The sequence below is a fragment of the Labrus mixtus genome, chromosome 11 (assembly GCF_963584025.1).
Source record: "Labrus mixtus chromosome 11, fLabMix1.1, whole genome shotgun sequence".
Taxonomy (NCBI): domain Eukaryota; kingdom Metazoa; phylum Chordata; class Actinopteri; order Labriformes; family Labridae; genus Labrus; species Labrus mixtus.
In genome coordinates, this window is record NC_083622.1 from 5,301,577 (window position 1) to 5,322,376 (window position 20,800).

Consider the following 20,800-nt stretch of genomic DNA (forward strand, 5'->3'; position numbering starts at 1 on the left):
AAATGCTCTAATAAACAGTGTCTGTGATTTCAGATTCAAACATATGAGCCAGCATGACAGGTCTGTGTACGCTCTGAAGATACTGAGAGTGTGATCACAGCAGTGGGTTCACGTTGGCCCGTTACCAGGAAGACCAGGGATAGTAAACAAAAACACACAGGCGGACAAACAACATGTTTACGATGGAGTTTTATCATACCAGTTTATATCGGGCTGAAACTACAGAGAGCTCACTTTTGATTGGATCTAAATAACAGACTTCACATGTTTTCACGTCCATTAAATTGGCAGGTTTTAAAGAAACCGTCGTTTACAGCACAAACATTACCATAATGCTTTATGATTACTGAATCCTCGGATCATCGGTGACATCTCTGCAGCTGCAGGTGAGCGATAAGCCTGTGGGGGGAAGCACTAAAGATTTTTTTTTCCCCCCCATTCAGCTTGGATGGAAACCCAATTAAATCAGAGTCCAACCGGCACACTGAGGGGTCCTGGCGTGTAACAGGCAGCGCAGAGAAAAGAGGCCACCAGGCGGACAGGAAGAGCCGAGGCAGGGGAGACGGCGGGGCCGAGGACAGTATCTTGAGCGGCACAGTTGCTCTTCAGGGCCCAGTGAGCTGCCATCTGTCCCAGGGCTGGGGAGGCCAGGCCAGGAGACAAACTCCCCTGACAGCATGTTACTGCCATATGCTGCTGGAGCATGTACACGCTCAAACTGGCAGGGCTGGGAAATGGCATCGGATGGTTATGGTCTGGTCTGCCCCAAACTGGGCTGACCTTATCTGTTCTGGTCTGATTTATAGGACAGTGAAAAAATGAGCACTTTGCCTTATCGCTCCTACAACTCAAACTACTAGAGAGTACAGTGCGCTAAACTGTGGCTGTTCTGATTGGGCCGTGAGTCCACTATATTCAATTTAGAACATCTTTACAACAAGTTGAATTGGCTGTGGCGAGGTGGTGTTATTAGAATTCTTACTGAATGAGTTTTCAAAGTCAAGGCTCAAAGATGACATTTGCATTTTAGTGTCCTCACTGATCTCTGAGTTTTCTTTGACTTGCGTTATAAAATACGAGACGCCCACACAGTCAAAGACACAAAACGTCAACGCTAAAGTTCCTCTCCTGAGTGTTCCTCACAACGCCGTCAACCTTCAGGGCGTCGCACCAAACACACGAGAACTAAGCACGCCGAGTGAGAAAAGAAGAAAGTGAAGGACGTCAAGTGACCCTTATAGGAGCTAGCTTCACCCCTTCCTGCTTTGTGCCGGAGTTAAACACAACACGGCCTCTTCTGGGTCAACAGTTTTGGCCTGGAGGCCTGCCAGAACAGAACAACGGCGGATACTATGGCAGAGCAAATATCAAAAGGAGAGATTCAAAGGAGATTTGAATTCTGACTTGAGCTCCGTAGAAACACGTTCAATGAAACTGCTTCAAAAACATGCAAAAAGAAAAAAAAAATGTTGGTTTTGTAGAATCACAGAAAGTCCCTCCACATCGAGAGCTTCACATCAAAGTCTCCATATTAATATTCATTGTTCATTTAAATTTAAGCAGCAATGCATGGCGTCCAATTTACTTCCGTGATTAATCATTTCTTTCACCAAGATTTGAAAGATATTCCTGAGCTTCATAGCGTGATTTTTTTTTGTGCCTTTACATCAATGAGCTGTGTAATTGGACAAATGCATAATCTCGACTGGTCGGAAAAAGGACACACTGGCAAGATACGCAAGACTCGCACGTGAATGTGTTCGGTGGTGGTAGCTGATCGAATGTTCAGCAACACACAAACGCGCTCATGAAAAACAATTCAAACGTGAGTGAGCATGCAGGTAGCAAACAGAGACAGTTGGACATGCAGACAGCTCACAGAGAGAGAGAGATAGACACAGAGGGACAGATGGACACACAGACAGCGGATGGAGTTCTGGAGTCAGGTAGACAAACAGAGCGATGGAGGTGGGTGGCTGCCAGGTAAGCAGACTGCAGGTCACATGATCTGCTCGCGTCACCTCCCAGCGTGAGACGGGAAAACTGCCACTTGTCTTTCTCTGCAGCTCCACCAGGGCATCGTCCCCTCATCACTCCTTTTCCCTTGCTACATCTCTCCTAGTTTGTTGTTTCCAGTGTTAATGACTTTGTTACCCCCAGTTTTCAAATGTATTTATTCATTACATTCAAAAGATTCTGCCTCTTGCTTGTATTAAGAATAGCCATGTTTTTATTCATACATACTACACATTCAAATTCTTCTGCTGCCCTTTTGATCTACTTTGTTTCCTCTCTCTCTCTCTCTCTCTCTCTCTCTCTCTCTCTCTCTCTCTCTCTCTCTCTCTCTCTCTCTCTCTCTCTCTCTCTCTCTCTCTCTCTCTCTCTCTCTCTCTCTCTCTCTCTCTCTCTCTCTCTCTCTCTCTCTCTCTCCAGTAAAGCGTGCACATCCTCGTGTTGAAATTCTGTCATTTCTCCTCGGTTTTTTTTAAATAAACTGCGGGGCTATCCTGTAGGGGTAAACAAAGCTTTACATATATAACACACTTCAGGAACAATGATCCACAGTCGGACACTTCCTGATGCAAGTGGCCCACGAGTTGCTATGGAGGGACTGTTAAAATCATCCAAAGCTATGCAGAGAAAAAGATCAAGGTCAGCAGAAGACAACCGAAATGTTGTTCAATTTCAAGTGAGCTCGGGAAATATTGGCAACCTTCAGGAGTACAAAGGAATAAATCTGTAACTCTATTTAAAAGCTGTGCACTGGCTTTTTTCTGCAGTTCGTACATCTGCTAGGACAGGGTGCTCAATTAAAAAAAAAAACATTTTAAAGTGCCCTATTTTCTCTTTTTTTACGCCTTTATTTGATAGGAAAGTGGACAGAGTAGAAATCTGGGAGAGTGAGTGAGGAACGACATGCAGGAGAGGAGCCACAGGTCGGATTTGAACCCAGGCCGCCTGCTTCAAGGACTCCAAGCTACGTACATGGGGCACGACTTAACCGCTAAGCCATCTGCACCCCAAAGTGCTCATTATTACAGCAGAGATAAAAACATGTTTACACCCTGGTACAAAAAAAACCAAACAAATCACAAATCACTAAATTGAACTTGGAAGGATTCTGTTGTAATGTGTTCAAATCAATGATTATTCCCCCTACTGGCATTCAGAGTCATGGCAGTTTTTGCTGTGAGTACATACGACTGGTTGTGTATTTCATTCTGGAGTAGTGTTACCTTACATGACCACTGATTCAATTATCATTTAGCATTGGATCATTTGTAAGTTGTGCACAGAAAGCAAAGTGTGACAGATGGACGGACAAATGGATCCTAATCCCGACACCGCGAAGCAGGAATGTGACTAAGCTTACCTTCTGCTTGCAGGAAGTGAATCTACATACCTGACAAAATCCAATACGCACCTGCTAAGGAGGCAAATACGAGCACTGTGTCACATGAGAGCCCCTTGCAATGTGTTTGAAAATCCTATCTTTCCTTAAGTCTCCTGAACGACACGTTTATTGTATTTCCTTCAGAAAAATCAGTTTTCAGCCATCTGTTAAATTCTGATGTATACATCAAATGAAAATGAAAACTTTGATATATAAAATCAAGAACTATAGCTGGATGAAAACACGGCTACAGAGACGAACAGACTGAGAGCAGAAAACGGAGATAAAATTAAGAAACTGCAAAACAAAGACAAAGAAAAAGTCAGACTGTGAGTGTGAAAGTGTGTGTGTGTGTGTGTGTGTGTGTGTGTGTGTGTGTGTGTGTGTGTGTGTGTTATTCCTGGAACTTGTTGTGCGTGCAGACAGAGACGTACACACTCGGCTCCACATGACAGAACGCTTTTATAGTCCATGGGATTTTATAGTGCACATGTCGCTGAGGAGCACACTCCCCCCTGGTGGCACTAAGCTCATTCAGCCTCACTGACAGATTTATGGCATTTCCATCACCTCATGTGTCTAAATGTGTGTGTGTGCGTGTGTGTGTGTGTGTGTGTGTGTGTGTGGTGTTCGACTTGTCGCCCCAGAAAGTACTGTCACAGTTGGCCAGGTGCCAACTTCAGAACAGTTGGCAAGACAAGACTGCAGTGCTCCTCACAAACCAGTGGCATCACACGCACACACACACACATGCACACACACACACACACACACACACGCACGCACACGCACACACAGATAATAAGACTTTTACAAAGGAATACACGTTTCCTTATTCCTGTCAATAATTCACCATAATTCTCCAATGTAAGCTCCAAAGTGTCACTGCTGGAGGTGAAGGCACACCCATTAACATCCATAACATTATAAGAATGACAATACTTTATATTACTGGGAAGGACGCACATTTTTCTTTTTAGATGAATAATCAATATAGAATTACTTTTGGAACATCTTTCCAAGAGTGTGAAGACTGACGACGTCTTACCTTTCTGTGTTGAATATAAAGCTGAACTTGAAACATGTGAAGCGCAACGTAAAGAATAAAAGCAACTGGTACCAAAAACTTTTACCTCCTGCATGTCTACATCAGGGCTTCACACGACTTGCAAACAGGCGCCAGCTTTTGAACACTGTATTTTGTGAGCAGAGACTGGAGAGCTGAAGTACTGATTGTGAAAAGAGGTGTTAAAAAATAATTGGTTCGATTTCTGATTCTGATGTTCATTACTTTATCAGAATTCTTTTTTTTTTTTAAAGATATATACATGAATGGATGTATTTATAATGTTGCAGTACAATGATGCTTTTTACGACCCGGTCCGTCCAAATGAAAGACAGTGACAAAGTCTAACACAACCTCTGCAATTAAATCTCAGCGAGCACTTTCAACAAACTAAATCACACCACCTTTTCTCTCAAAGTAAAGGAGAAGAGTAGTCGCAGGAAGTACACCACTTCAAAGACTGAAATGAGTCGACTGCTGGCCGATAAAGCGAAAGAACAACTCAGCCAGCAAGACAAAGAGCTGCCTGGAAAAAAAAAAGTGAATATCCTCCAATCCACTGTCATAATGACTGCAGAGAGCTGCTCACTGCACCGCCCACCGTCCATCATCAAGTTGAGGATGTAAACACACTCAAACTCTTTGATAGGGAACGAAAGGAAGAGGGGCATGAAAAGAAAAAGAAGAGAGAGGGAGAGGCATGTTCGAGAGACTAGAAGAAAGGGAGTGAGTTAGTGCTGTCTTTTGGTATTCACAAAGACTCCCAGCAATTAAAGCCGTGGATTCAGAGCCAGTGAAAACTTCCTTCAAGGTCTTGGCAGTGACTGTGAAGCTCTCCCTCCTACACAGCAACACACACACACACTGACCTGTAACCCAAACTAACCTCCGGCAGCTTCCAGAAGCCCTCAGGAACCAGTTATCGCACATTTACACACACAACCCAAACCCAAGCCCGACATCAGCCTACACTTACCCACATCGGCTGCCTCATTACAAACCATTAGCTGCAAAGCAACAACACATATCTCATTCAGAACAGCTGCCTGGTAACAGGTTGGGTAATTTGGCCACCAAAGAAGCCAAAAGTCTGAGAGGAATGGAATTAGCAGCTAGTCCTGAAGAGTTTTTTAACACATTTTTTTTTTTGTTTTAATCCAATTTCAAAATCAAAGCCCCTCGTGAAATATACCTTTACTAATTACTTTTAACATGGAATAATAATTATATTTCACAAAGTGATTCCTGTGGGATTATCTTTGAGTATTTTAGGTAAGAGGAAAAAGCTGAAAAACCAGATAACTGACAGACACTGATTGTGTACGTGTAAGTTTTTTTTTTGGCTTTTTATAAATTTAAAAAAAAAATACAAATCCCACTGTTGCATCCACCAAAGTGCTCTGTGGATGGAAAGTAGAGCATCAACTTGAGTTACGAGAACATCAAATCGACAGCATGTGTACGAGTCTCTGAGTCTCCGCTGGTCTTTCAGAGATAACACACTACATAGAGAGTGGGGAATGACATGTGAGAGGAGCCACAGGTCGGATTTGAACCCCGAGTCGCCCGCCTCTAGGACTGTAGCCCCGGTACATTGGGTAAACTAACCACTAGGTTACTTGCGCCCCCACTGCAATATTTTTCTCACCCAGGTCTCACCCTGAATAAGTGCTGGTTCTGTAACTGACCAGGAATATGAACAGCAGCAGTTAAAATAAAATGTTGGATTGATATTAAAACTTTTTTTTTTTTTTTTTTAGGTTTTTCTCTCGTGTTATTATTTAAATTGTCTAAGGTTGTGACCTGAAGTCGTTCTGACTTCACAAAAACACCACAATGGATAGCGCTCCAACATATGGACTTTAATCTTGTGAACACAAAAAGATTCAAATAGGTATCCCAACGTCTGGACATATCAGAGCAGCATCAGAATGCAGGATTCTTTTTTGGCCATAATTCCTATGAAATATTGCATTTTACTTATCCACTATAATTACCAGGTCTACATATATGCCATTTGATTATATATGATATAATATCAATTAATTCGGTAAAATGGCAATCAGTAAAATGTAATGGGATGTGATATAAAAATAATAATTGAATGCCCTGTTCATATTAAGTCATGACATGATTTCTGAGGTTGCGGTAAACTGTAAATCACTTTTCCATTTCCTTTTTGTTAGTTCAAGTGACTGATGGGGGACTTCCGGGAAACAGGAAACTTTACCAGGTGTTGTATTTTAGCTTTTCAGTAAAGAGACCCAACACACAAATCAAGACAACCAAGGGCAGCCGTCACATACAGTAACAAACGAAAGACGGAGCTGTGGGGGAGCGGAGGGAGAAGCTGTGTCGTGATTGGCAGTCGAGATGAAACATGCCCTCTCCAGATTCACAGAACCCAGTCTTTAACTCAGTAAGCAAAAACACAAAACAAACTCTCACCTTCTCTGTATTTAAACAGGGAGCCAGAAAGAAGTCAACTCTATTCCACTTGAGCTTTATTTCTTCTATACCGTGGGTTTCATACAGAACGCTGACTGGTTAGATTTTTCCTGATTTAAAAATAATGCTCCTGTCCTCGGGCAAAATGATGTCATCATGCTCATTTGCATTTATGAGGCATCAGCAGTACTAAAGAGTGTCTGAAAGTTTCTCAAGTCAAAGAACTTCTTAATGCCAGCTTGAATTAAATAAATATCGAGGCTTTAGATCAAAGCAGAAAACAGTTCTAATCACGAGTTCAGATTTATGTTGAGGAGCAATTCTAACTCAAAGTTTGTGTATAAAGAAAGTGAAACATACCATAGACTTTCTGCAGTCAACACTATTCAAGTTACTGTACGTATTAATAATATATTACTGAATATTTGTGTGATCTAAAGGTTGTGTATTCAGTGCACAGTTATGGACATAAAGGTGAATAAAGAAGTCATGCCAAATGATTCAGGGGTATTAAAATCACACTTAACAGTCTCTCAAAACCTTCCTCTGGCCTTACCTCCTCTGTCCTTTAGCCTCCCCTCCTTCCCCACCCCCGTCCCTTAGTTTGCAGACGGCGTGCGGACGTTTGTAGGAATGATCACCATTCTGAAATGCAGCCCAAAGATGATTGGATTTTCCAATCATCTCAAGAATTTCAAGACCAAAAAAAAAAGTATTTTCTTTTCAGTTGGAAAGTCTGCACTTGTTTGATGACACTGGCTCTACAAGCAGCGTCCTTGAGTGGGCAGGGCCGCCTCTCTTCCCCCCACATTAGGCGGCTACTCTGAAGCCCTACAACGTGACTTTTACTTAGTCACTGTGATACGGTAAACCCCGGTAAATGTGGGGGAGCTGCAACTGAATTAAAGTATACCGTCCAACTCTAGTCCCCTGTGCGTGAAGAGAGCAGAATTACCTGACGACAGCAGCTAGCACAGATTTGATCGGGCGGCTGTGGCTCGGTTGGTTGAGTTGGTCGTCTCCTCAAGCGGAAGGTTGGGGGTTCGATCCCCAGCAACATGTCCAATGTGTCCTTGGGCAAGACACGCTGTCAACGTATGAATGTGTATGAATGGGATTAGTTACTTCTGAAGGTCACTTTACATAGCAGCCTCTGTCTCTGTGTGTGAATGTGAAGGTGTGACCTGCGGTGTCAAAGCTCTCGGAGTAGATATCACTATACAAGCGCAAGTCCATTTACCATTGTATCACTAAACCAGTGTTAACAACAGGGCAGGGAATCTTTGGGTGTCTCACGATTCGATTCAGAATCGATTTTCGATTCTTAAAGGTCCCATATTATGCTTTTTCTGGTTTTATATGCTCTTTAGTGTGTTTTCCATGTGCACTTCCGCAACACCATAATGCAATGTGAATTCACAGACTGGGACGCCAGTATTACGCCGTTGCGGGATCAAAATGAATGTCTAAAGGCATCTTGATGGCAGAGTTTTTGTTCGGCGCTGTTGCTGAGTTGTTCTATGAAAAGGACTACAGGCGGCATTTGTTCCCTTAAAGGTCCCATATTCTGCTTTTCCTGGTTTTATATGCTCTTTAGTGCGTTTTCCAAGTGTCCTGTGCATGTTTAGGCACATCTATTTGCAAAAATTCAAAGTCAGTGGAAACGCGGCTTCTCCTACCTCCTCCTGTTAGCTGTAGCATTAGCTGCATGTAACGCTCGGTTCTAGCCCCCCTCGATAAAAATGTGTCAGTCCGACGTCATTGTCAGTGTGAGATCACTGATCTAAGTCCGTTGGCTCGTTGTGGCAAGCCCTGCAGCTCATGTTGAAATTTCCAAGAAGCGTGCTGAGCAACTGACCAATAACGACAGAGCGGATCGGCAGACCAATCAGAGCAGACTTGGCCCACGTGGGGTCTAACAGTGGGGGCTCAGCAGAGCGTAGCTGACGGACTCAGAGCGGAGAGGGAGCAAGGAGGAGCAGTACATGAAAACAGACACTTTTTTCAGACTTTATCTATTGTGAACGTACAAAAGTAGGAACATAGATTAAATATACGAACCCCAAAAAGGGCATAATATGGGCTCTTTAACCATTCTGGATTCTTGATTCAAAGTCTATTTTTGAATGAGTACATACTTCAGGATCTACTCCAGTCATCTGTGAGACTGGCTGAATTTCTTGTTGCTCTACTTGGCATTCTACTGAGTTACAGAGCTAGTTTAAGCACTTAGCAGGGAGTGACTGATTGTTGTAAGTTATGAATCAATTTTAAATCTTAGAAGAGAAGAATCTCAATTTTTACATAAATCGATTTTTTCCCACCTCTAGTAAGCAGCATTTTCAAAGTGTCAGATTTAGGGCTTTGAAAATATCTGTGTGCTTTTAAAGTTGTGTTGTTGCATATAATGATTTAAATATCTTCTCTATCCTCTCTTATTTTTAACTATTTGTGAACTTTGCTCCCAAATACACTTAACTTGCCCACTTCTTATAAAGTAGCCACCGACATCAGACATTCAGAGATAGATGGGGAATAACAGAAGGGGAGCAGTTTAAACAGCTTCTTTATTCAGATATAACAAACATAATGGCTTATAAAATCGGTATTGTATCAATGACAATACCATATTATTTCTTGAAATGTTCCTTATAGGATTATCTGATGTTTTATTGAATACTTCCATTAATGAAGAATGTAATTCATTTGAACTCCTTGTATCTGCTTGTTCAAACCTTATGCAGTTCAGTTCTTATCTAAGGCACACCGTCTTAAACTTTTCCAGCTCATGAGCTACTTTTAATCATCTGAGTCTCGCCCTGGGACCTGGGCTTATTAAAAATGCACCAGTAAACTTGTCATGTCACCGGAATCAGGTCGTCTCTCAGCTCCTGGTTTAAAAAAAAACACACCCCTGTGTCAGACTGCAGACAGAAAGGCCCCGTCTCTGCCGTCTCCTGCTAAACTCCCTGCGAGTTCAGTCTGAGTTCACTCCACCTTTTTTTTCCAGGATTTTTTTTTAAGTTGTAGCCTATGGCCTGTGGAGCCCAGTCACAGTCTGCATTAATAATGCACAGACCACAGCCTGCTAACATCGGAGGGCTTTAGTGAGAGGCTTGCTCGACAACCCCGCGCGGAAACAAAGGCGGGCTGAAGACATCTCAGGCCAGCACCATGAGAACAAGAGCGCTAACACCGAGCTATTTTTACAAACGCACACTGTACTGTCATACAGACCAGGATGCACACACTCTCAGGAAAGAACTCACACACGAGTAGATAAGTAAACAGTATGTACACGCACATGCAAACAAAATCAGGAGTGTGTGTTAAATCGGAGCAACAATACTCAAGATAAACAACTGCAGCTCACACTAAGACTTCTAGAAAAACCAGACTAATATCCTCTTATAGCCTCCCCACTGAGCCTGCTGTTTGTGAACAATAAAGCAGGCAATGGATTAAGATGAAAATCCAAATTACTTTTACTTTACAGGCAGACTCAACTCGATATCATATGGACTGTTCTTGTTGTAGCTCGAAGTATTAATCTCATAGAGAATAAGGTTATCATCTTTATACATCATCTCTGCTGAAAGATGAAAGTACATCTATCAGGAATCGAAGATGTTCTTGTTTTCCCCCTTGACCATGATGCTGTTAAAATATATATATATATATATAGAGAGAGAGAGAGAGAGAGAGAGAGAGATAGTCTGCTCTGCTACAGCGCTGCAACAAAAAAAACAAAAAACTTTAATTTGACAAAAAGGAGAAAATAAAGGGAGTTTTTTGGGGGGTTACAGACTCAATGTGAAATGCTTTTTTGTTGTTGTCGTATGTGTTGCTCCAGTCTTTTCTCCCATACAGGGACTTAACTGAATTATTAAATCACTACTTAGGTTTTGAGGTTAAATGCAGCTATGCAAACAAGGACAAGCAGCAGTAATAAAAAACACTCGAGCAGCAGCAAGTGAAAGCACTGCTTTACACAACTGTTTAAATGTCCTCGGTGAAACTCCTTCAAAGAGAGTAAAACAATATAGAATTGCTGTCTCCAGCACTTTTTGGTTCTTTCTAGGACTTCTTAACTACTTAATCAACGGCTTAATGCTGCAGTTTGTGCGCTGCTCCTAATCAGTGTGGGAACTGTGGAGCCATTAGCCAAATGTTGGGGAGTCTCTCTTCACTAACACGCCGGGGCTGAGAGACCTGTCGAGAGGCTTCCCAAAGAAGCAAAAGGGAAAGATAAATGAACGTATCGTGATGACAGAGGAGCTGTTTATTCACAATAACCATCAGAAAGACTGCAACAGTTCTTCTTTTATGAATGACGCAGTCCCTCATCACAATCAAATGTGATCACAAGTGTCGCCTCCTGTGGACGTAAGTCTGCAGCGTCTGCCTCGGGCGATGTCTTCTGAAAAGCCTGCACAAGATGAGATGTGTCATACAGCTTTTGTCAAAATCCAATAATTGGTCTAAAAGATCCCTCATATGAATCATGTCATAACAAAGAATGTAGCTCCCCCCCATGGGCTGGTCAATGTATTACCCTGAACATGATCGAATGTGTTAAATGTATTACTCACAAGAATTAATGATGATGATGTGAAACACAGTTACAGTAAAACTATTCAATTTACTTTTCAAGTCAAAGGCTGGATAAACATGGACTTATTAAGAAACTGTTTGGTCAAAGACTACTTAATGATAGGGGCGTGTCCACACTTTTTAGACCGGGGTGGGTCAACTGGACTCATGCAGGGGTGGCCTGAAGTGTGACGTGTGCACAAAGACACACAAATAAATAAGAATATTTCACCCTTGCCAAACTCACCAATAATATCTACTTCATAACACAAAAAAAAGAAGATACAAAATGTATGTGCGCACTCCTGCAGTCTAACAATGTTTTGGTCCCGACACATTGCCAGTTAGTTCAAACCAAGTGAGACACAGTGCAATACTTTCCTACACATAGGCCTGGGCGATATGACAAAAACTTTTATCGCGATAAAAAATGTAATATCAGTCGATATCGATAATTGTCAATTATTATTTATTTAAAATTTAAACGCTGATTTTTTTGCTCCTGAGTGAAAGTTGAAGAAACCAGATGGTTCATTATGTTTTAATTATTCTTTATTGTCAGAACATGAAGAATTATAATTAAACAGAAACATTTCACCTTCATGAGCTCAGTGCTGGAAAACGCTGATATGACCGTTTTGTTGTTGGGGAGTCACACTCACTGGCCCGCTGGGCTCCACACCGTGCATAGACAGTTTATATTATTTACAATACGGTCCACACTAACACTCGTTTATGACATTTGGACCTTTATTTCCTTCAATGTGTTCTAACGGACAACGTCGACAATGTTTTCTCCTGCTTTGAGCCGGTAGGTTTGGCGTTTCCTTCAGTGCCGCGATTGCTAATTTCGGCTGTATTTTCATTCCACTCTAAACGTCTGTAAGCCCGCCCACCCGTATCCCTGCGACATGATTGGCGGTTCATCGTCCTTTTCTTCTTCTCTTTAATATCAGGTGGCAACTAGCGTTTGAAAGCGCATTAGTGCCCCCTCCCTGTTTCCCAGTGTAATTACAGGTTAAAATCTATTGAACTTTTATCGAACATTTTTTTATATTTATGTTGACAAAAATTATATCGCGATAATTATCGTTATCGTTTTATCGCCCAGGCCTACCTACACACCTGTCTTGTGAAAAAGATGTGCAAAGTTTTTATTTACAATTTTAAGCATACGAGCAAAAGAAAAAAATGCTACCTTGATATGAAAACTACTTCTTCTGCAAAAACACCTAAGAGTTGGTTTTGTGTTCGCTAACTAACTAGCTAGTGAAACTATCCATTCACATCAAGCACCAAGGGCTGGAAACACTGCCATGGCAACAGCGAGCTCCACCAATCAGAGATGTCACTGTGACACTCTATGATCATGGGTAATGTAGACTTTTCCCCCGATATGCCAAATAAACAATGTTTTTCTTAAAACGAGGTTGATATCATACTTGTGTCTTCTACAGGAGCGGATACCCTCGTTTGGTTCCCCACACCGGCAGCTCGTGGTGAGTCTACCTCGGATGGCAATGACATTACGGCTAATAATCAAATCGGCTAAATTAAGGGGATCTTTACTTGTGGAACCAAACTGTTCAGCCCCATTGAAATGATGCAGCTTTTTATGTTACAATCAGTTGTTCTCGATTATTTCTAAATAAAAAGGGAGTTCAGGTTTATCTATAGTACTTGCTTGTATTATTATAGTTGTGTCTATCCCCCAGTAAGGGGATAGATGCTATTTTGAAGTGCAGTGTTCATGAAACTTTAATCTGTATATCTAAAAAAAAACAGTAGAATTAAATTACAGCAGTATTACTGATGATGGACTCCCAATTTGAATGACAAAAAAAGCTTAAATCCAGCAGCTAACTATCTGCCTAACCCTGTGAGAGATAAACAGGATTGCAGCATCAAACAGTCTGCAGTCCTAAAACCCCAAAGAGAAATATCTAAGACAAGCTGTTCTGTGTTCAGTGAATGGTTGAGATTAACTTTCACACAGGATACACACTTCAATGCTGTGATTTCTGCAGGGGAGTGTGGAAGAATATCTTGTTTCTGCAAATAAGTTCTTTGATCAACTTATCACGGTGCGCCAACTGGGGTTAAAAATAAAAGCACAGCTTTTCTCAGAGGCTTTCACGCAGCACTTTGATCTTCCATTTGACTAGCACAACATTTTGGATGTATTCAGTCAGAAACCCAGATAGATGATTTGTCCTGGCCGGGAAGACATATTCAATTCACAGAAAAAAAAAGAAAAAAAAACAACAACGTGAGAAATGTTTTGATTTCTTTGGTCGAAATGAGGAAATCATACTTGTGTTTCTGAAAGGACATGCTTCGTTTTCATGGTTTGCCAAATCACCTAAAAAGAAATTGTGGTATCACGCTGTTTTATCCAAAAGCAAGAGCAAAAAGATTTAACTCAGAAAAGAAAAATCAAAACTTGGCTTGTCGTAAGCCCTAAAACATCATCCATTTATTTTTAAATATAGGTAATAACACATACTGAAATGATCACAAATATTAAGGCTCTGTGTGTGTAATGTTAGCCCACTTTTTATGTCCTTGGGTTTTTCATCGTGCACAATTTTTGAGCTGTAATTCCCAGAGGAGGTGTACTCCTCTCCAAAACAAACACACAATATCATTAGGATTGGTCCAAATAATTAAACATAGTTTCCTAATAATCAATCTTTATCTGATGCTCCATGGTGGTGTTTCATGAGCTGCAAGCAAACCTGCTGCTAACATTAACCAAGTCGGTTTCTTTGATTTATTAAGATCTATGATCAATCTCTGAAGTCCTTCATCTTTGAAAGACATCGCTCGTAGAGATTAAAACTGAGAACGTGCGACTGGAAAAACAAAAGGAGAGGAACATTTGTCTGTGTTGACCAGCTGTCGTGTTTAATTCAGGCCTGGACGACGAAGCAGGACTTTCAGTTAACCAGGGAACTTCAAAGGAAGACTCGGGGTTTTACAGTACTACAAAAGCAAGCTGGTTCACTTGTTACCGGGGCAGATCACCATGGTAACACATGATGAGCACCCAGGTGCGGATTATAATCAGGTTTATTCTGGGTAAGAGCTCAAGCTGTATAAAACTGTAGCTCAAGACATTTGTCATTTTGAAACTCACTCTAATACTTATACTTACTTATTTACGATGCAGTGTGTGTGTGTGTGTGTGTGTGTGTGACAATGACACGCTACTGATACGATATTATGAGATACGTGTCATGCGAGTCGCGACGTATCTCATAAAACATAATTAAGCAGATCATCAGCGTTCTACTAGCAGCCTAGCCTGCTCGCTTGTATGCTGACCTGCTGTTTTTTTAAATGGTTTGAGAGGTCACTGAGGTGCCTGGTGAGGTTTGAATTGTCGGGCTGCTTATACAAAACTGTTTTGTGGCATAAAGGTTTGAATAAGTCAGTGTGTTCACCATCAGCTTTGTAGTAGTCCTACAGTAAACTTGAGCAGCCTGTTCTGTTCACCTGTACAAGGTGAGAAGGTGTTCTTACAGAAGATGCCTCGCTACTGTTGTTGTAGGTAGTAGATATGTTGAGGCAGAGGCTTTGCTCTTCTCTGTTTCTCACTTAATGCTGAGGCTCAAGCTGTATAAGTAAATTAATGACAGTTGCACGTCTACCATCGACAGTCTGACTTGCCTTCCTTGCCGCCTAGTGAAGTTAAAGATTAAAACTTTAGTTTCCCTCCGTCATCCATCAGGGCAACACTACTCTCTCTGTCACTTAAACCAGACCACATTAGACCTACAATAACGGCGTTTTCATATTAGGCACGACGGTGTTGTACCGTGCCCGAGCAAGATTGCTCCCCCCCTCCCCCCTCCCCCGCTGGTCTACGCTCACATTAATTTTATCAATGATTTTATAAACTACTTTTTCGTCGATAACTTTTCTGCACTCTTGCAATGTAATTTGTCTGAAAGGTGCTATATGAATAAAGTTTGACTTGATTTGATAATAACGTCTAATCGTGCCCGAGTACACTCGAGCATGTACACAGACCGTACAGCAGGTGGCAGTGTGCACATAGTTTGTTTCGCAAATCATGACGTTATGAAGCAGAGAGAAGCGGCAACCATGGCAACCACTCACTGAGGGCTGAGTCCATCCTGCAAACTTTGGATTTTTTTTTTGTTATTTCCAAGACGCCAACAACGGCCCTCTTCCTACTTCCACACTACTTGGTTTGAGCATGGTTGCGTTTACATCTCCCGCAGATCGTACTCCAGTACACATGAATCGTGCCCCAGGCCACCTCCCCATGAAGACTCGGGCACGGCGCCGAGAACGGTACGTTTGCGTTCCCACTGATCTAAAGTAGTGGCAAAGTCACATACAAACCGCTGACTGAAGGTACACTAACAGCGTTTTTTAAGACAAACACTCCCATGAGCACAACTCAGACAAAAGGCGCACACACATTGGTGCAGGCTGGCACACGTCTTTCCTCGTCTCGCGCCTTTTCCCCACCATCACAATACCGTCGTTTTGGTGTGTCACATGGGCGAAGAGACAGACGAGGCTGTATTCTCAACAACTGGCTGCAGCTCAGGTCCTGTGTGTGTGTGTGTGTGTGTGTGTGTGTGTGTGAGACAGAGAGTTAGAGTTCAGTGCTCATAATGGAATATGTGTGTGTGTGTGTGTGTGTGTGTGTGTGTGTGTGTGTGTGTGTGTGTGTGTGTGTGTGTGTGTGTGTGTGTGTGTGTGTGTGTGTGTGTGTGAGTGAGAGACAGAAAGAAAGAGAGTTCAGGTTAAGGCTGAGCCGTCAGTGGCAGACAAGCCCCGTCAAGTCTCTCCTCCGTCTAACACACTCAGCCTCTCGCCTCGGGAGGTGAGAAGCTGCTAATTGGCAAAGGGTGAAACACACACACACACACACACACACACACACACACACACACACACACGCGCGAACACACATGTGTGCTCTCGGTGAACACACATGGGCTTACGGTCAGTTACAGCTACACAAGTACACACACACACACACACACACACACACACACACATTAGAACAAGAGACAGACAGACATACAAAGAGACGGATGGACGCAGACGTCTGGTTCTGAGAAGCAGTCGTACAATGAGCTGTGTGAAACAGACACACACACACACACACACACACACACACACACACACACACTGCAAGCTGCTAGAAGAGAATACATTACCTCCGCTAATAATACACAGTGTCTGCCTGGTAACTGACAACTCGACCTTCTTACTCTTTTATTATTTAAAGACGTTTTTTTAATTCACTTCTGTATTAATGGACTTTACCTTTGCAGTTTAGCTCTTTGCACACACAGCTGAAGTCAGAAAGGGAGAGCGTGTCCTCCTCAGTTTGTTCTTTGGTTCAAATAAAGGTTGAATGCAGAATCAGGCTGGAGTCCCATGGGGAGAGAATCCTCTCTATGGACAGGGCTGGGCGATATGACCTCAGACTCATTTGACGTATTCTGATGTAGTTTTTCTAAACTTGCAAAGTCTTAGATAAATGACAAGAAATCAGCATCGACGTCAGTAGTTGGTATAAAACTTAATATTGTTAGCATGTTGTCATGCCAACCCACATAACAACTAAATCATTCAGGCAAAAATATCAAATCAGATAATCCTCTCAGACTCAAATGATCTGCATGTTTGACTGAATCATTTAAATTATTTAAAAACATTATGCTCCATTGTAATACTTTTTTTTTTTCCAAAATTGAATTATGTTCAGGGAACTCTGAAGTCTAATATTGTTCGTGCTGTACGTGAGCTGCCTGTTTCAAACAAAGCTCAATATAATGTACAGAAAAAAGGTCAACATAGAGATGATTGACACTTGAGGCAAACCCCAGTGTTACCTCTTAAGACTTTAATTCCCGTAAGGATTAAACAGTACGACACCCTGACTTGACGGCAATTATTACCTGTCTCCATGCTTTCACATGTACATGCATCATCACCATCATTATCCACAGGTGTCCTTTTACTGAACCCAGCTTAACAAGCTGTAACTACCCAGCTCACCTCATCAGCACAGCAGCAGCCCGGCAGAGGAAACATGTCAAAAGAAATGCCACAGCAGCTACCGTCACAAATCTACTGTCATCGCCGATAGATGTGACACAAGCATCCAAACTCCACAAGCTGGAGTCTGTCAAAAACTGTTTATGCTAAAGTTCGTACAGAAGTGAAAGAGTGGGTAAATGAGACAGAAAGCATGAAAGGAGAGGGAGCGCGTGTAGGTCACAGACAGTACCACAGACAGGAAGGATGCCAACAAGGCAACGCAGACAGAACTAAAAACAAACCCTAAAAAAAAACATTTAAAGCTTGGAGGAGCCTCATCTATAGGTCCCAGACTGAAACACTCAGCATGAGTCAGGGTGGGCGACGAGGGGGCTATCGCAGAGTAAACCAGCAAGGCAAGAAACCAAACATAAAAAAGTATGCACTCCAGTCCTTTATGCAGCTCAGTAATCTAAATAATGTAAACCTGATCAGCAGGCTGGAAGACAGAGAGTCTGTCATGTATATTATCACATCATGATTTTAAATGACTGTTGGCTTCAACCACATGGCCATTGGTCTGCACGGTGACGTCAGTGGTTGCTGCTGGAAGTTAAACGAACCCTAAAAATTCAAAAAAAAAAAAAGTAGGCCAGCGGTGGGTTTGTTTGTTGTAACAGATGTGATATAAAAAATTATGTTACACCAGACGAGCAACGTGATCATTTACCCTCTGGGCAATGTGAGATATAAAACAGGTTAAAAAAAAAATAGTTTAAAATGTATTTAGGGTGGAAAGCGTTTTAACAGGTCGTTGCAGGCATGAGACGTAAATGCACTGCCAGGCAGCATGACGTAGCACTGGTCTTTGCAATACAGCAAAGAGTAAGGTCTTTTACCTGCTCTTTGTAAAGTGTCTCGAGACAACACTTGTTATGAGTTGACGCTATGCAAATGAAAATTGATTGATTGCATTTGAGACAGAAAAGAAAGATAATCACAAATTAGGAGAAATTGGAAAAAACGTTGAAAAAACACTTGAGTGTAGAATGAAACACCTGTAAGATATGATCAGACATGTACTGCACATCTGGGGTCTGCAGATGTTTTAGTCTGTTAAATTTCAGTGTCAACTAATATAAAACATACATAATATTTATCATGAACTTTGTAGTAAAACCTGTATGTGGATGAATGTTGATATTACAATCCAACCCTGGTGCCTGACCCACCCTGCAGCCTCACACACACACACACACACAGGTCAGCATCATGCAGCTCCTTGGTGACACCTGCCTCATCATGCATGCCTCATTTGCATTAAAAAAAAAAAAAGTTGTGTAGCCCCCTGGCCCTTAAACATGACTGACAACCTCAGGGTTTTACATTTCTAATCTAGCTTTTGCAAGCTAGCTTGTCCACCACACCAAACAGCAGAAAACAGCCAACGACACACAAGACAGACAGAATAAAACACTTGTGTCTGTCTTCACTCTAGTGCATTAAATGTTCCAGTTGACAGGTGAGGTCATGGGCAGAGGGAGAGGCAGACAAGAGACATAGCGGTGCTGGTTGCTGTGGCCCCCTGTGGATGGATGGGAGCCTAGCCTGCATGCTGCTAACTTAGCCATTAGCTTAGCTGTGCTGTCTGGCGCAGCTTGGAAAGCAGCTCCAACAACTCCCATCAGCAACTTCCACTGTCTGGCCCGAAGTCAGACCCGACACCGGACAGCCCGACTAGCCTCTGCAGCTAGCACAGCCACAACACCTCTGACGCCGCCTACGTGCATTACATGCATTAAAATACATCAGTGTAGAGATAAAAAAAAAAAAACTAAAGAAAACGTCACTTGCTTCCTACCTGTAAATGCAGTCGCTAACGTGCCAAGTCGCCGTGTCTGCCTGTTAAAAAAGTCAGTGATGTTGTGTTGCTATACGTCAAGTCCAACTGCACTACAGTGGTTTCCAGTCTGGGAAGCAAAATAAAGCTCAGCTGCCCCACTGTACAGGACACGCTGCTGACAGCCGCGACACCAGCGAGCCTTTGGCGACACCTGCAGGTCACTTAGTGCATTGCAGGCGTCTAACTAAAAGTTACTGTTCGGTCACAGGTCAGAATCATACATGTATGCAGTAGTGTTTAATTTAATAAAAAAAAAAAAAAAAGAGTTCTAAGGTTCAGAACTCATCCTTCCTTTTTTATATGCAGTTTAATTCAGCTCACAGTTCTTTTTCTTTCACACAAAATAATGGATTATTACAGGAACACATTCAATGAAACAACGTAAGGTCAAAGGAACAACTAATCATCACTGCATCCTTATCTATTTAAGACTTCTGTAGTTTTATCTTGGCATTATTATTACTAACTTTTTAGTAATAAAAAATACATGTTTTTTTCAGTTTTGGTTTTTACTTTTTGAATCTATATACCAGTATTCACGTTCTTTCCTTTGTACTGTTGATAGATAGATAGATAGATAGATAGATAGATAGATAGATAGATAGATAGATAGATAGATAGATGATAGATAGATAGATAGATAGATGATAGAGATAGATAGATAGACAGATGATAGATAGATAGATAGATAGATAGATAGATGATAGATAGATAGACAGATGATAGATAGATAGATAGATGATAGATAGATAGATAGATAGATAGATGATAGATAGATAGATAGATAGATAGATAGATGATAGATAGATAGATAGATAGACAGATGATAGATAGATAGATAGATAGATAGATAGATAGATAGATAGATAGATAGATGATAGATAGATAGATAGATAGATAGATGATAGATAGATAGATAGATAGACAGATGATAGATAGATAGATAGACAGATGATAGATAGATAGATAGATAGATAGATGATAGATAGATAGACAGATGATAGATAGATAGATAGATGATAGATAGATAGATAGATAGATGATAGATAGATAGATAGATAGATAGATGATAGATAGATGATAGATAGATAGATAGATAGATAGATGATAGATAGATAGATAGATAGATAGACAGATGATAGATAGATAGATAGATAGATAGATAGATAGATAGATAGATGATAGATAGATAGATAGATAGATAGATAGATGATAGATAGATAGATAGATAGATAGATAGATAGATAGATAGATGATAGATAGATAGATAGATGATAGATAGATAGATAGACAGATGATAGATAGATAGATGATAGATAGATAGATAGATAGATAGATAGATAGATGATAGATAGATAGATAG

General features: G+C 41.4%; 1 protein-coding gene across 1 annotated transcript in view; it reads right to left on the reverse strand.

Moving 5' to 3' along the window:
- Positions 1–19,527, reverse strand: part of LOC132983415 (low-density lipoprotein receptor class A domain-containing protein 4-like) — a 223,958-nt gene extending 204,431 nt beyond the window's left edge. The window contains exon 1 of the mRNA XM_061049705.1: positions 19,396–19,527. The gene's annotated coding sequence lies outside the window, so the exon portion shown is untranslated. The remainder of the gene's footprint in view (positions 1–19,395) is intronic.
- Between the last annotated feature and the right edge of the window lie 1,273 nt (positions 19,528–20,800).